At 32.5% G+C, this 4,956-nt stretch overlaps 1 long non-coding RNA gene across 1 annotated transcript; it reads left to right on the top strand.

Moving 5' to 3' along the window:
- Nucleotides 1–1,904: 1,904 nt before the first annotated feature.
- Nucleotides 1,905–2,538, top strand: LOC148696641 (uncharacterized). The gene is made up of 2 exons (XR_015962001.1): nucleotides 1,905–2,158; nucleotides 2,282–2,538. It is a non-coding gene; the product is annotated as an uncharacterized LOC148696641 (long non-coding RNA).
- Nucleotides 2,539–4,956: the final 2,418 nt, after the last annotated feature.

Below are 4,956 nucleotides of genomic sequence, written 5' to 3'. Positions count from 1 at the left end.
CAGTAGTGTAGGGTAGGGTAGGGTAGCCGTATAGTAGTTTACTGTAGTTTGTTTCATTGCGCAACTTTACTCCAAATCAATTTCTTGGTCACTGGAGTTTATGCACCAAATTGGCAACCTCTGTAATTGTTTGTGAAGTTCAATGAAATATCATTTTATCTCCTCCTATAAAAAATGGGAATTTTCTATATACCAAGGATAAAAGTTCAAATTCAATGATTGAGAGTAATTGCACGTCGTATATTATGGCATGATGAATTTTCTTAAGATAAGTCATCAGTTCAGATATTTCAAGTTGGAATTTTCAAACGTACACGTAATTTATATGCAACTATTTTTGTATTACATTATGAATGGTGAGAATAATTTCCTCCTACCACAAAAAACTTTAGGGCGTATAAAATAAATTATCAACTCTACTGTTTTATAAAAGTACCTTTTTGTTTACTAAGGTAAGAACCTAAGAAAAAGCATGGGGAGGGAGACCTTTTGTGAGTCGGATCTAGGAAAGGTCTGTACTTGGAAGTGCTTTTAAAGTGGCTGAAAGCATTTTTGGTGAAAATGTTTTTTGTATTCTTATTAAAAATGCAAGCGAATTTTGGAAAAACACTTGAAGGGCTTTCTCCAACACATAACTAATGATTTTTGCAAGAAACACGTCAAATAATTTTGGAACCCCAAAAAAAAAAAAAAAAATTCAGTCATTTTAAAAATACTTCCAAATAAGTCCATAATGTTTACGATCAGAATTGTGAGTTATAACACGTAGATGCATTTTTCTTCCAACGCCTTCACGTTGTTGAATATGATGACCCACACAATTAAACAAGTTTAATGAAATAAGTGGGATGGTTTCCAAATTTTTAGCAAAGTGTTGGTGATCATATATGTATACATTAAATCTTTTTGTTTTCTGGGTCAATTTGGTGTTATTTATTTTGTTTCCATATGTATGAGATACCAGTGGGCCGTCGTTTATTTGTGAAATTGCTAGTGAGGCTATAGAGTAACACGCATGAAGATCATGATTAAATACAATAAAAAACAGCCAATTGGCATACGTGAATCATGACAAGACTGAAAAAAGCCTAACCTAACGGGAAAAGAATTGCTGCAATTTTGAGTAACAATGATGTTTATGGAGAGCTTAATTGGGTAAGAGTTTTTTTTACACAAAAAGTTCTCTAAGTTCGAATCTTTATATTATAATGATGCTCGTATTAAAAAAAAAAAAAAAAAAAAAAAAAACGTATAACTTTTATCTTTAAGTATCTTTATGTATCAACTCTAACTTTTATCTCTATATTATACTCCAAGTATTTTTATTAATAAGCTCATTTGTATCAACTCTACCATTTTATACATCATTTCTAATCAACATACACGTATGTTAGGATTGGAAAGAAAAGTCAATATATATTTTATGTACATGTAAATTAACGCTCGTATAGACACCATTAATTCATATTATTAAAAAAAAAAAATATATATATATATATATATATATATATATATATATATATATATATATTCTAAAAGCATCTCCAAATGAGATGTCAGATTTTAAACATCAAAATGATAGTTGATAGTAGGGGTGGGTTCAAAAAACCGAAAACCGAAAAAAACCGAAAACCAAACCGAACCGAGGCCGAAAAAAACCGAACCGAAACTACCAAACCGAACCGAAAAAAAAATCATATATAAATACTAAAAAATACATGTTGCCATCGGGGTTTGAACCTTTTCCCTACGGGTTAGGGTTGGTTGTTGCAAGCCAACTTGACTGTAGGCTTTATGTTGTTACAATTGTACCAGTAATTTATTTATAGGTTTCTTACGTTTAATGCTTTATAAAATTTCTTAACTTTACAAACCGTAGCTGTCTCACTCCTATTTCATTTCAGATCTCAAACACCTCTCTGTTCCGTCCGCTGCTTCCTCTTTGCCTTTGCTTCCTCTCTTTCTCTCTCTCTCTCTCCCTCCCTCCCTCTCCCTCTCCTTCCTCTCTTCCTCCAAATCACTCTCTCTCCAATCTTCTCATGTCCTCCTCGCGGATTCCTTCTCCCAAACCATGATTTTCCCTCGCCCTTTTTGAGATCCGACAAAAAGAGGAATTGAAAGAGCTTGTGACGATCATGGCTATATCGCTGCAACAAAGGTTGTGGTTTTATTTATTTGTCAGTTCATAGGTTTTTAATTGTATGGTTACCCATTTGAAATTTATGTAATTTAAGGTGAAAAAGTTTGTATTTTTCTCTAAATATGTTTTGGAATTTTCTAGATCTATTGTGGACTTGACTATGAATTTGAATGTGGGCACTGGGCATGCGCTATTGAAGTCCGATTATGGTATTTAGAAGAACCCAATTGCTTCTTTTTTTTTTCGATTTGCATCGATCAGTTAATTTGTTAAGTTATTTCATGATTTTGTAAATTTTAAAGTTTTTGAATTTTGAATCCTGGCGATGTACATTTCCTTGAAGAATATATGTTTATGTATTTGCTTAACTTTTGAAAATTTGAATTCGTTCTGCTTGATCACAAGTAGTTGAATTACTTGAATATATTCAGGATTTTGAGGCTCTCAATTCTCTGATATATGAGAACTGGGAGGTTGATAGGTAGGTTCCTTCCATTTACATCATTTAAAAATAAAAATAAAAAACCGAAAAAAAAAACAAAACCGAACCGGAAAAAACCGAAACCGAAAAAAACCGAACCGAAAAAAAAATGAACCGAACCGAAATTTCGGTTTGGTTTCGGTTTTGGCAAAAAACCGAACCGTTTTGAACCGAACCCACCCCTAGTTGATAGCTTAGGTGGCAATTTAAACTTTTGTACAACATTTTGCTCTACCCAATATGTTAAACAATAATGTCATTTATTAAACTTTTTATCTTTTTGTGGAGTCCAATGATTAAGGCAACCAATCAAATATTTCAAAAACATAACAACATTTATTATATATTATATTAATCTATTAAAATATTATTTAATAAATTTGACATATGCACTCAAATTTGATAGCAAAAGGTTTTTCCTTCATATGACTCAACGCCACCGAGGAAATTGAAGGCTCGGTTGGAGAGAGTTTGCTGCCATTTTTTACTGTTGTATGCTTACGTGGCAATTTTGACATCTCCTTTGGAGATGCTCTAACAAGGCAAATGGGATGTTCTAAATAGTTTGACTGAAATAAACATTATATATAAAAAAAAGTAAGAGTGCTACTAGACTCACCCCATTGTCTTATTTTTCTACCCACATGATAATCTCACCCACCATAGAAAATTAAAAAAGTAAAATGTTATTTCCCCACCCACCATTATTCCCAAAATAACCATAATATTTTTTTTAAATAACTCTAATATATCTTTAAATAATATTATAAATAAATAAATAAAAATAGAAAAAAAAATGAAAGAAAATGAAAGACCTAAGACCTAGACATTTTTCATCTCCTTCACACCTAACGCCGCCCAGCAGAGACCCCGAATCCTTAAACCATTATTCTTCCTCCTTTTTTGTCAAAACTGCAGATCTCACACCCAATTCTCCTTTTTCTCCATTGAAGTTTCTTGCCTTCATCTAGCACACGCTCATTTCTTCCTCCAACCTTTCCGTCGATTCTAACCCAAATCTTTCCCAACCTCTTTCCACCAAAGATATCACACCCCACCCACCATTATTTATTTATTATTTTAAAAAAAAATTTCTTCAAAATTTTAGTACTGCATTAAATAGGGGTTTAAGAGTTTTATTTTAAAATGATAAATATGTTATTAACATTTTCATTAAATGGTGGGTGGAGAAATAAGACATTGGGGTGTGAATATCACCACTCAAAAGTAATTAATGTACAGATAGTAAGTGTAGCACTATTCTAGCAGAGTTTAGGAATTTTTCTCTGAAACATTTCATCAAATACACGAAACCATGTCTCCAAAGAAAAACATTATTTGGGAGGTTGATCAAGTTATATATATCTCAAGAATTATAAAAAAAACAAAAGTTATTACTTCAAGTGACTACATTCAAGTATATAACAGCAAGTGGTCATCTACCACAGTGGTGAAGATGAGTGTTACCCTTGCATCACAGCGTGAGTTTGAACCCCACGACTCCCTAACCAAACATCTAATCTAACAAATCTACCATATGACAAAAAAAAAAAAAGTAATATATATATATATATATTGTGATAGGATCAAGAGACAAATAATTTGACAAAGATCTTTAGACTCTATATTAGCTCATGGATCTTTTTACATCTAATGGCCCCGAATGAAAGTTAAAACTAATATGACTCAAGATAAACTACTAAATGATGTGGCAATGACATGGAAATAAAAAAACTTTATTCAATTAAAACATTTTAAGGAACAATATCAGGTTAGGGAAACGTAAACTTCCCAGCCTCCATCTTCCTCTAACCGCCTAGGCCATTGTTAACTAATATGCCAAGACTAAGCCCTAGTTTGGTACTGAGGTGATTCTAAAAAAAATGGCTATAAAAAAAAGCTGGGATCTTTTTTATGTTTGGTAAACATTCAACTTCAGCTTTTTTTCACATCTGTTTTACATGAAAGTTTATCAAACACTATAATACTGTTTTTTTTTTCTTTTCAAAAGCACTTTTACAAAATAGTTTACCAATCACTCTGCTGCTTATTCTCACAGCACATCAGAAGCAGTTTTTTTTTCAAAGCACAACAATACCAAACCAGCCCTAAATCATCTATGGTGGATATATCAATCTTGATCGTTCCCTACAACCTAACCGACCCTTTCACCATCTTCTTCCTTCTCTCTCCTCCCTTGAATCATCGTCAGTATCAATTGTGTATTTTCATGGGTTGTCTGCAACTGCAGGGTCATGGGAAGCAAGCAATACATAGTGCCTGAAGAAAAAGAGGGGATTAAAAGATAGATTCAGAGAACTCTTGCCCCATTATT

Source organism: Pyrus communis, chromosome 5, assembly GCF_041283825.1.
Source record: "Pyrus communis isolate YQ-2024b chromosome 5, ASM4128382v1, whole genome shotgun sequence".
Classification (NCBI taxonomy): Eukaryota; Viridiplantae; Streptophyta; class Magnoliopsida; order Rosales; family Rosaceae; genus Pyrus; species Pyrus communis.
The sequence above is the reverse complement of the archived record's forward strand: the minus strand, read 5'-3'. Positions and strand labels throughout refer to the sequence as shown.